This window comes from Nerophis ophidion, linkage group LG09 (assembly GCF_033978795.1).
Source record: "Nerophis ophidion isolate RoL-2023_Sa linkage group LG09, RoL_Noph_v1.0, whole genome shotgun sequence".
Classification (NCBI taxonomy): Eukaryota; Metazoa; Chordata; class Actinopteri; order Syngnathiformes; family Syngnathidae; genus Nerophis; species Nerophis ophidion.
In genome coordinates this window covers 49,854,888-49,865,454 of record NC_084619.1, presented here as the reverse complement: position 1 = coordinate 49,865,454, position 10,567 = coordinate 49,854,888, and the positions used below count along the sequence as shown (strand labels likewise).

General features: G+C 40.4%; 1 long non-coding RNA gene across 2 annotated transcripts in view; it reads right to left on the bottom strand.

Annotated features, from left to right (window-relative positions):
* The window catches only part of LOC133559415 (uncharacterized), a 19,513-nt gene extending 13,696 nt beyond the window's left edge, over window positions 1-5,817 (bottom strand). For both annotated transcript variants that reach the window (XR_009808164.1, XR_009808166.1), the window contains exons 1-2: window positions 5,686-5,817; window positions 5,324-5,400 (exon numbers count right to left, since the gene is read on the bottom strand). This is a non-coding gene — a long non-coding RNA (uncharacterized LOC133559415). The remainder of the gene's footprint in view (window positions 1-5,323; window positions 5,401-5,685) is intronic.
* Window positions 5,818-10,567: the final 4,750 nt, after the last annotated feature.

Here is a 10,567-nt window from a genome sequence, read left to right as displayed (position 1 = left end):
CCACCGTGAAGCCCAAATATATATGCACATATACATATACACATATATATACATATACATATATATACAGTATATACATGTACTGTAAACACATACATACATATATTTACATATACACATATATACAATTATATACATATATACACATATATATATATACATATACATATATATACATATATACACATGCAAATATACATATATATACATATACACATATGTATATATATACATATATACATACATATATATACATGCATACATACATACATACATATATATATATATATATATATATATATATATATATATATATATATATATATATAATTCTACACAAAATACCCTAAACGACAATGTGAAAAGGTTTCTTTTAATATTTGCAAATTTATTAAAAATAAAAAAAATAAAAAATATTAATGTCTTCAAAGTTTGTATGCAAGTATGGACTTTTGTCGACCAATTATTGTATTTTTACATTGTTTCTCATGGGGAACTCTGCTTCACTATACGACCTGTTCGAATGGCGAACCATGTTCAAAAAACAATTAGGTTCGTAAATCGAGCTTCCACTGTAAATGCAAACTGACACTCTGTTGTTTCCTTGGCAACAACGAGGCCGCCCCACACAGCAAAGAAAGGACAGGGGAACCCGGCAATCGCGGCCATAGACAACTGTGGACAGGAATACAAATAGTCTTATGAAAGTCAGGACGCAAATGTTTTTGTACACATAGTGACATCCTTATTTTTAACACAGCGCCACCTAGTGGATGGTGTGCCCCAAACAGTACCCCCAATCTTATAGTTGAACTTTGCTCAAGTTGCTAAAAATAAACACATCCAGATTTGATAACGCAAACGAACTTCAAAATAAAGCGGCGGCGTGAAATGTTCCTGTGGATGAAAGAAAAGGAGCTGGCTAAATGTACAGTAGGAACCTGACAAAGGCCTCTTTTAAAAAAGAAAAGAAAAGAAAAGGAGCTTTTAGCGTGGACAAGACAAGCTCTCCTGCTAAGAGCGCCCTCTCAGGGGGAAAAAGCCCTCTGGATCCTTTTCATGTGTGAGACTTGTTGATTGTCCATGAAAAGGGGACACACTCCCGTGGCCTGGGCGAGCGAGAGACTAAAACTGAGGGAGCGAGAAAGGCTGCGATGCGTGTGTGTGTGTGTGTACGTGTATGTGTGTGTGTGTGCAAGTGTTCCAGGATTGTCTGCGTATTTAAAAAAGCTCCTTTGTCAAAGCACTCAGCACAGCAGGACAGAAGGCGAAGCAACAAGCGGCCCTCAGCATGCACACAATACAGTGGCACTGCACTGGCGAGGGGAGGGGGCAATGTAGGATGTGTGCGAGGGGGAAAATTGGGGGATGGAAGATATTTTTGTGGGGTGCTGGAGGGGGCCGGGCGAACGGGGAGACGGGGGAACGGTGTCCCAGCGAGCCATCCATCCATCCACTTCAACCTCCTCCTCCCTTTTCTACAAAACAAAAGGCAACTTGAATATCTGCTGCATGATTGTGTGGGAGAGAGGGGGGCCCCCGTCTATATGGCCCCCCATAACCCCTTTTGCATACACACACACACGAGCACACAAAAATTGTGCATCGTAGTGGGACGACGTTTTGTTGTTTTTTTATTCGAAAACAATTGTTTTCCTCAAAACACAAATGGATTTAGTCAGTTCCAGAGTCCAACTGTCACCATCCCTTAATGAACTGTTTCGGCAATTAGTGCATGTCAAGTTCACCATGTCTCATAAAACGAGAACAAAGCAAAAATAACAAACTAGCAGGCACAAGACATTGATACAACGTTGATTATACATGCATGTCCTTTAAAACGGACTTTGAAACAACTTTGCAAAATAGTTGTATTTGTAGATTGAGAAAATATTGATGTCCAACGTTGAATCCACGTTGTTGTTTCAGCGTTGTACAAACCCTGTTTCCATATGAGTTGGGAAATTGTGTTAGATGTAAATATAAACGGAATACAATGATTTGCAAATCATTTTCAACCCATATTCAGTTGAATATGCTACAAAGACAACATATTTGATGTTCAAACTGATAAAAACATTTTTTGTGTGCGAATAATCATTAACTTTAGAATTTGATGCCAGCAACATGTGACAAAGAAGTTGGGAAATGTGGCAATAGATACTGATAAAGTTGAAAAATACTCATCAAACACTTGTTTGGAACAACCCACAGGTGTGCAAGCTAATTGGGAACAGGTGGGTGCCATGATTGGGTATAAAAGCAGCTTCCATGAAATGCTAAGTAATTCACAAACAAGGAAGGGGCGAGGGTCACCAATTTGTAAACAAATTGTCGAACAGTTTTAGAATAACATTTCTCAACGAGCTATTGCAAGGAATTTAGAGATTTTACCTTCTATGGTTCGTAAAATCATCAAAAGGTTCAGAGAATCTGGAGAAATCACTGCACGTAAGCGATGATATTACGGACCTTTGAGCCCTCAGACGGTACTGCATCAAAAACCGACGTCAGTGTGTAAAGGATATCACCACATGGGCTCAGGAACACTTCATAAAACCACTGTCAGTAATTACAGTTGGTTGCTACGTCTGTAAGTGCAAGTTAAAACTCTGCTATGCAAAGCAAAACCCGTTTATCAACAACACCTAGGAACGCCGCTGGCTTCGCTGGGCCTGAGCACATCTAAGATGGACTGATGCAAAGTGGAAAAGTGTTCTGTGGTCTGACGAGTCCACATTTTAAATCATATTTGGAAACTGTGAACATGGTGTCCTCCGGAGACAAAGAGGAAAATAACCATCCGGATTGTTATAGGTGCAAAGTTCAAAAGCCAGCATCTGTGATGGTATGGGGGTGTATTAGTGCCCAAGGCATGGGTAACTTACACATTTGTGAAGGCAACATTAATGCTGAATGGTCCATACAGGTTTTGGAGCAACATATGTTGTCATCCAAGCAACATTATCCTGGATGCCCCTGCTTATTTCAGCAAGACAATGCCAAGCCACGTGTTACAAGAGCGTGGTTTCGTAGTAAAAGAGTGCGGGTACTTTCCTGGCCCGCCTGCAGTCAGTACCTGTCTCCCGTCAAAAATGTGTGCCGCATTATGAAGCGTAAAATACGACAGCAGAGACCCAGGACTGTTGAACGACTAAAGCTCTACATAAAACAAGAATGAGAAAGAATTCCTCTTTCAAAGCTTCAACAATTAGTTTCCTCAGTTCCCAAAACGTTTATTGAGTGTTGTTAAAAGAAAAGGTGATGTAACACAGTGGTGAACATGCCCTTTCTCAACTACTTTGGCACATGTTGCAGCCAAGAAATTGTAAGGTAATTATTATTTGCAAAAAAAAATAAACTTTATGAGTTTAAAAATCAAATATCTTGTCTTTGTAGAGCATTTAACTAAATCTGGGTTGAAAAGGATTTGCAAATCATTGTATTGCGTTTATATTTACATTTAACACAATTGTGGGGCGGCATAGCTCGGTTGGTAGAGTGGCCGTGCCAGCAACTTGAGGGTTGCAGGTTCGATACCAGCTTCCGCCATTCTAGTTACTGCCGTTGTGTCCTTGGGCAAGACACTTTACCCACCTGCTCCCAGTGCCACCCACACTGGTTTAAATGTAACTTAGATATTGGGTGTCACTATGTAAAGCGCTTTGAGTCACTTGAGAAAAGCGCTATATAAATATAATTCATTTCATTTCCCAACTCATATGGAAACAGGGTTTGTACACAGAGACATCATTTGCAAACAGAGGCACATTGGGCACAATCGAAAAGTTTGTAAATCGAAAAGTTTGCAAATAGAGGGGTTTGTAAATCGGGGATTGCCTGTAAGGTGTTGGATTTTAAAGAGTTTTAATGTAGATGTTTACGCAAAATAACCCCCAGCGGGATTGTTTAGGGTTGACCACACTAAACAGTGGGTTTTATTTAGCATAGAAGTAGGGCTGGGCAATATATCGATATACTCGCTATATCGCGATGTAGAAAATGACTATATCGTGATTTTTGAGTATACGTTCTCGCGCAGTTGCTTTTAGCTGTGGGCATTACATTAAAGGCGTTTCTCACTCCTTCTTGTCTCTCCTCACAGACAGCAAGCACACCTTACATACGTCACATACGTATACTCCCTCGCGGAGCAGAGAGGTAGCAGCATGGGTAACGTTAGCTGCGATGCTAGCGAAGCCGTGCAAGAGGTAATACGAGAGAAAGAAGGTGCAAATGAAGGAAAAAGTAATTCCCAAGAAAAACAGCAGGGGGTGCATCGTCTGCGGGTGGTTTGGCTTCGAATGGGAATATGTCAAACAGACAACCGTAATTTGTCAAGTGTGGTGGAAAAGCGTTGCTGCAAAAAGTAGCATTACTGCTAATATGTAGCATCATTTGAAAACTCACCCCCTAGAGAATGAAGAGTGCTTACTCCGCATGTCAACATCTCCATTCGGTGCCACATGCCCACACCATTTCCAGATCAACACCGTATGCAAAAAATAGTCAACAACAACAGAAGATAATGTCCGCAGTAACCTACCACACAGCGAAGGACATACACTATTTGATTTCCTATTATGCAGCTCATTTTTATTTGATAGTTATTGAAATATCTTGTGTGACATCATGCACAAAAGTGCACTTTTTTTTTTAAACTATTGTAGTGGCGTTCTTTATAAAATGTCAACTTTAATTTAGTGTTTTGATATGTCAGCTTAGTGACATCATGCACAAAATTGCACTAATAGCTTGTTTTAAAATTTCTCTGACAATCTTGCACTTTCTGTTTTGGAAATGACATGAATGATTGTGCCACTGCTTAATAACTGTTTAAAAAATACAGTTTGGGTAAATGGACTTAGTTGTGATAGTTGTGCATGAAAGTTTAAAATGAGCATAAATTAATGCAGTATATGATATGATCCGCTGCCCGGATCACATTATGTTTAGGTTCTTGAGTTTTTATGTATTATATTCTGTTAGTGTTTGACTTCTTTAGTTCCTGGTTGTACTTCCTTGTTTGTTTTGTCGCCATAGTTACGTACTAGTTTCACCTGCCACTTGTTCCGGACACACACCTGTTTTGTAATTACTGTCTTGATTTAAGCCTGCCTCCTTCGTTCATTCTGTCTCACTTCGTAGTTTGCATTTCACACAAGTAACGACTTTTGTTCCCCAGTTCTGGACTTGCTAGCTTCCGCGCTAGGCCTTGTTCCTCTAGCTCCCATGCTGGCTCTTTTGCTTTGTCTTTTGTGCTATGAGTAAGTTTTTCTTTTTCATAGTCGGAATTATTTTTAAGTAAATCTTTTGTTCTTACCTTCACGCTGTGTCTGAAGCCCGACTGCATCCTTGAGAGAACGAACAGGCATCACCATGCGACCCAACCGTTACAGTCTGAACAAGAACGTTTTAATGTAGACACATAGAATCATCATACTGCTGTGATTATATGTATCAAGTGTTCATTCAAGACTAAGGCAAAATATTGAGATATATATCGTGCATCGCGATATGGTCTAAAAAAAATGTAGATATTAAAAAAGGGCCATATCGCCCAGCCCTACATAGAAGCCAGAAAAATAAATCCTGAGCTTAAATGTTTCCGTTTAAGGACGTCAGACAAAGTGAATAACGGCGACAACAAACAATGAAAAATGGAGCGCATTTTTCTGCCCTCACCCTTCCTCCCTGCCACCTTCTCCCAGCTGTGTGGGCCAGATAAGGGGTGCCAGCAGGGCGTGTTCCGGGCGGCGGCGGTAAACGGCTGGCATCGGGACATGTGTACGACTCAGCAGTTTATCACCACCACGGTGACCTTGACCCGAGAAGGAGGGCGAAGGGGCGGGGCGACTGTTGGCCGGCTGTGCCAGGATGTGGCGACGGGAGCGCGCTAGCCGCGTGTTTACACAGAAGTCGTGTGTCACACCTGCCAAAGAGTTGGCAAGCGGCGAGCTCCAGTGTGTGCATGGAGGTCAAGTCACGCCTCCTGCCCTACGGCTTGTTATGAAATTAATCTGCAAATCAGCATGTACAACAAACAGGGCAAGGAACCACATTTGGCTAGCCAAGTCGACATGGAGAACATATGTAATGTTTCCGTAGGCTACGATAGAATAAATCATCAAGTGAATTACAATAGTAAAAAGTAGGAAAAACATAAATAATGTATGAATAACAGTAGGAGTTCACATCCATATTCTTATTCATTCTAGTTCCAAATCGATTCACAATTTCCAAGAATCACTTTTTTTTTTTTTTTTTTTAGTTATTTAGCAATTTTTTAGGACTGAATGTTTTTATTAAAAACATTAAACAATTATTATTTATATCATTATTATTATTGATACTGTGCCTTTTATACATTGTTGGTTTATGTGTTTTAATATTATCTTTAAAAAGTATTGTTGTGGAGAGGCGGAGCCGACGAGCCGACGAGCCGACAGCGGGCCAGGGTAAACGGTGGTCCTGCCCAAGATGGCGGCCAGGAGGCGGAGCATGCAGCAGAGCGGAGAGGTGGGGCACGGCTGGAGCGACACTACAACCATCAGAGTCAGGTGTGTACACAACACACCTGTGCTCAATCCCTGCATCTTCTGCTGCAGCATAAAAGGGGAGAGGGAGGAGCAATAGTGGCAGATGTAGGAGAGGAACCACCCGGCAACGGAGACCACGAGAGCGACGAGATCGACCCCGAGCAAGATGAGCCCCCGCAGCAGACGCCACCGGACACCGAAAGGTGCGCCGCGACGAGCAGGGAGAGCCAGCGCGCTAGAAAGTGGCGCGACGGACTTGCAAGAAGTTGACATGTTTATTGAAAGAATAAATCAGAGTCACACCTGTTACTTTGCGTCCTGTATCGATCGGCACTTCAACCCACTTGAGGACGGCTGGTATTTTTACATTATGTGTTTGTGGAGTTTTCCATCCAGGGGGTTCGTCTGACCACCAAGCACAGACAGGTTTACAATACAGTTTTATTCGTCAATAATGTTCTCAGGTTGCTTTCCAGCAGTTGTCTGTTTGTCTCTCGCTCTCGCTCTTGTTCCAGCTCCAACAACGTCTCTCCTCCCGGTTGCTGCTTATACAGAGCGACGGGTGATTAGATAACAAGGCCCAGGTGGGCCATCTACGCACTTGTCGCTGACTGGCACACCCCAGTTTGCTGCAGGCCTGCAGGCCACGCCCCCTCCACAGTCTTCTCAATGGTTTTGTAAATTTAGTATTGTATATTTAAAAGTATCGTAAAGCTGAGGTTGGGATAGAGTTGGAGTTCCTCTATTTTCTTGTTTGAGATTCATTTGCATTCTGTGATTTTTGTCAATAAAATGTAGATAAATAAACGTTTTTAGGTCAACACTGCACGTATAAGTCGTCCTTCAGCGGCTAAGAGGAGCTTTTGTAACTTGTAACCTGTTTTGAAAATGTTTTTATCATCATTCATAAATCAAATAATATATTAAGAGAACCGTGTTGAGTTGAGAATTGATGCTGAATGAAAAAGTGGCTCAAATCTGATTTTTTTTTTTTTAATCTGATTTTTATCCAGCTGACTCTTTACACTGGAAGTAAAATGCAATTTTTATCTACAAACCCCGTTTCCATATGAATGGGAAATTGTGTTAGATGCAAATATAAACGGAATACAATGATTTACAAATCATTTTCAACCCATATTCAGTTGAATATGCTACAAAGACAACATATTTGAACTTTTTTTTTTTGCAAATAATCATTAACTTTAGAATTTGATGCCAGCAACACGTGACAAAGAAGTTGGGAAAGGTGGCAAGAGATACTGATAAAGTTGAAAAATACTTATCAAACACTTGTTTGGAACAACCCGCAGGTGTGCAGGCTAATTGGGAACAGGTGGGTGCCATGATTGGGTATAAAAGCAGCTTCCATGAAATGCTAAGTAATTCACAAACAAGGATGGGGTGAGGGTCACCAATTTGTAAGCAAATTGTCGAACAGTTTTAGAACAACATTTCTCAACGAGCTATTGCAAGGAATTTAGGGATTTTACCATCTACGGTCTGTAAAATCATCAAAAGGTTCAGAGAATCTGGAGAAATCACTGCACGTAAGCGATGATATTACGGACTTTTGATCCCTCAGGTGGTACTGCATCAAAAACCGACATCAGTGTGTAAAGGATATCACCACATGGGCTCAGGAACACTTCATAAAACCACTGTCAGTAACTACAGTTGGTCGTTACATCTGTAAGTACAAGTTAAAACTCTACTATGCAAAACGAAAGTCATTTATCAACAACACAAAGGAACGCCGCCGACTTCTCTGGGCCCGAGCTCATCTAAGATGGACTGATGCAAAGTGGAAAGGTGTTCTGTGGTCTGACGAGTCCACATTTTAAATTATGTTTGGAAACTGTGGACGTGGTGTCCTCAGGAACAAAGAGGAAAATAACCATCCGGATTGTTGTAGGCGCAAAGTTCAAAAGCCAGCATCTGTGATGGTATGGGGGTGTATTTGTGCCCAAGGCATGGGTAACTTACACATCTGTGAAGGCACCATTAATGCTGAATGGTCCATACAGGTTTTGGAGCAACATATGTTGTCATCCAAGCAACGTTATCATGGACGCCCCTGCTTATTTCAGCAAAACAATGCCAAGCCATGTGTTACAACAGCGTGGCTTTGTAGTAAAAGAGTGCGGGTACTTTCCAGACATGTGTCCCATCGAAAATGTGTGGTGCATTATGAAGCGTAAAATACGACAACAAGACCCCGGACTGAAGCTCTACATAAAACAAGAATGGGAAAGAATTTCTCTTTCAAAGCTTCAACAATTAGTTTCCTCAGTTCCCAAACGTTTATTGAGTGTTGTTAAAAGAATAGGTGATGTAACACAGTGGTGAACATGCCCTTTCTCAACTACTTTGGCACGTGTTGCAGCCATGAAATTCTAGATTAATTATTATTAGCAAAAAAAAATAAAGTTTATGAGTTTGAACATCAAATATCTTGTCTTTGTAGTGCATTCAACTGAATATGGGTTGAAAATGATTTGCAAATCATTGTATTCTGTTTATATTTACATCCAACACAATTTCCCAACTCATATGGAAAAGGGGTTTGTAGTTTAAACGTGCATGTGGCCCCAATGTGGCCTCAAAGTCCCTTGCATGCACAGTGCGATAAAGTGAAAACAAAGGAAGTTAGCTACTACAACAAATGGTCGCCACACCTTAAAAATGCTTTTTACGTGAAAATAAATTAAAGTAATATATTGTACAAAACCCTAAACCAGTGAAGTTGGCACGTTGTGTAAATGGTAAATAAAAACAGAAAACAATGATCTGCAAATCCTTTTCAACTTATATTCAACTGAATAGACTGCAAAGACAAGATATATATACATACATACATATATATATACATATATATATATGTATATATGTATGTATATATATATATATATATATATATACATAAATATATATATACTGTATATATATATATATATATATATATATATATATATACATATATATACATATATGTATATATAAACACATGTGTATATATATATATATATATATATATATATATATATATATATATATATATATATATATATATATATATATATATATATATATATACTATATGCCCTTTGTCACCGATTCTGTTCATAACTTTTATGGACGGAGTTTCTAGGCGCAGTCAGGGCATTGAGGGAATCCGGTTTGGTGGCTGCAGGATTAGGTCTCTGCTTTTTGCAGATGATGTGGTCCTGATGGCTTTATCTGGCCAAGATCTTCAGCTCTCACTGGACTGGTTCGCAGCCGAGTGTGAAGCGACTGGGATGGGAATCAGCACTGTGAGACTTGTGCGGCATAACAATGCTGGGTCCGTTCTTCCAAGGATGCGTCGGGCAAAAACACAGCATAAGGTAAGATATAAAGATTTATTAAACTCAAAATAGACTAGAACAAAAACACTGGTGCTAATAGAAAAAGGCAAACAAATGGCGCTAGCATGGAGGCTAGGAATAACAAACTGAACACAAACACTTGGCACGAAGGCACAAAGAGAGAAAACAAAACGACTAGCATGAAAGCTAGGAATAAAATAGAGCATAGCGTGAGAGCTAGCGAGTAATAGAATCAATAGCAGTCGTCACTAGTTGTGTATAGGCAAATTAGCATCCCAGGCAGAACTAACAAAGGGGCGGGTTTAAATAAAGGAGGTGATTAGTAAAACAGGTGTGCGGGAATCGAGAGTAGCAGGTGGAAACAATATGAAACCATGGTGACCGACTAAACAGGAAATAAGGAGGTCAAACTACCAAAAGTGATATATAAATCGAACAAAGCAACAATATGTGAAGATCCGAGTGGCGGATCGCAACAAGCACCTCCAAGTCCAAGTCCATGGTTCTCGCCCGGAAAAGGGTGGAGTGCCATCTCCTGGTTGGGGAGGAGATCTTGCCCCAAGTGGAGGAGTTCAAGTACCTAGGAGTCTTGTTCAGAAGTGAGGGAAGAGTGGATCGTGAGGTCGACGGGCGGATCGGTGCGGCGTCTTCAGTAATGCG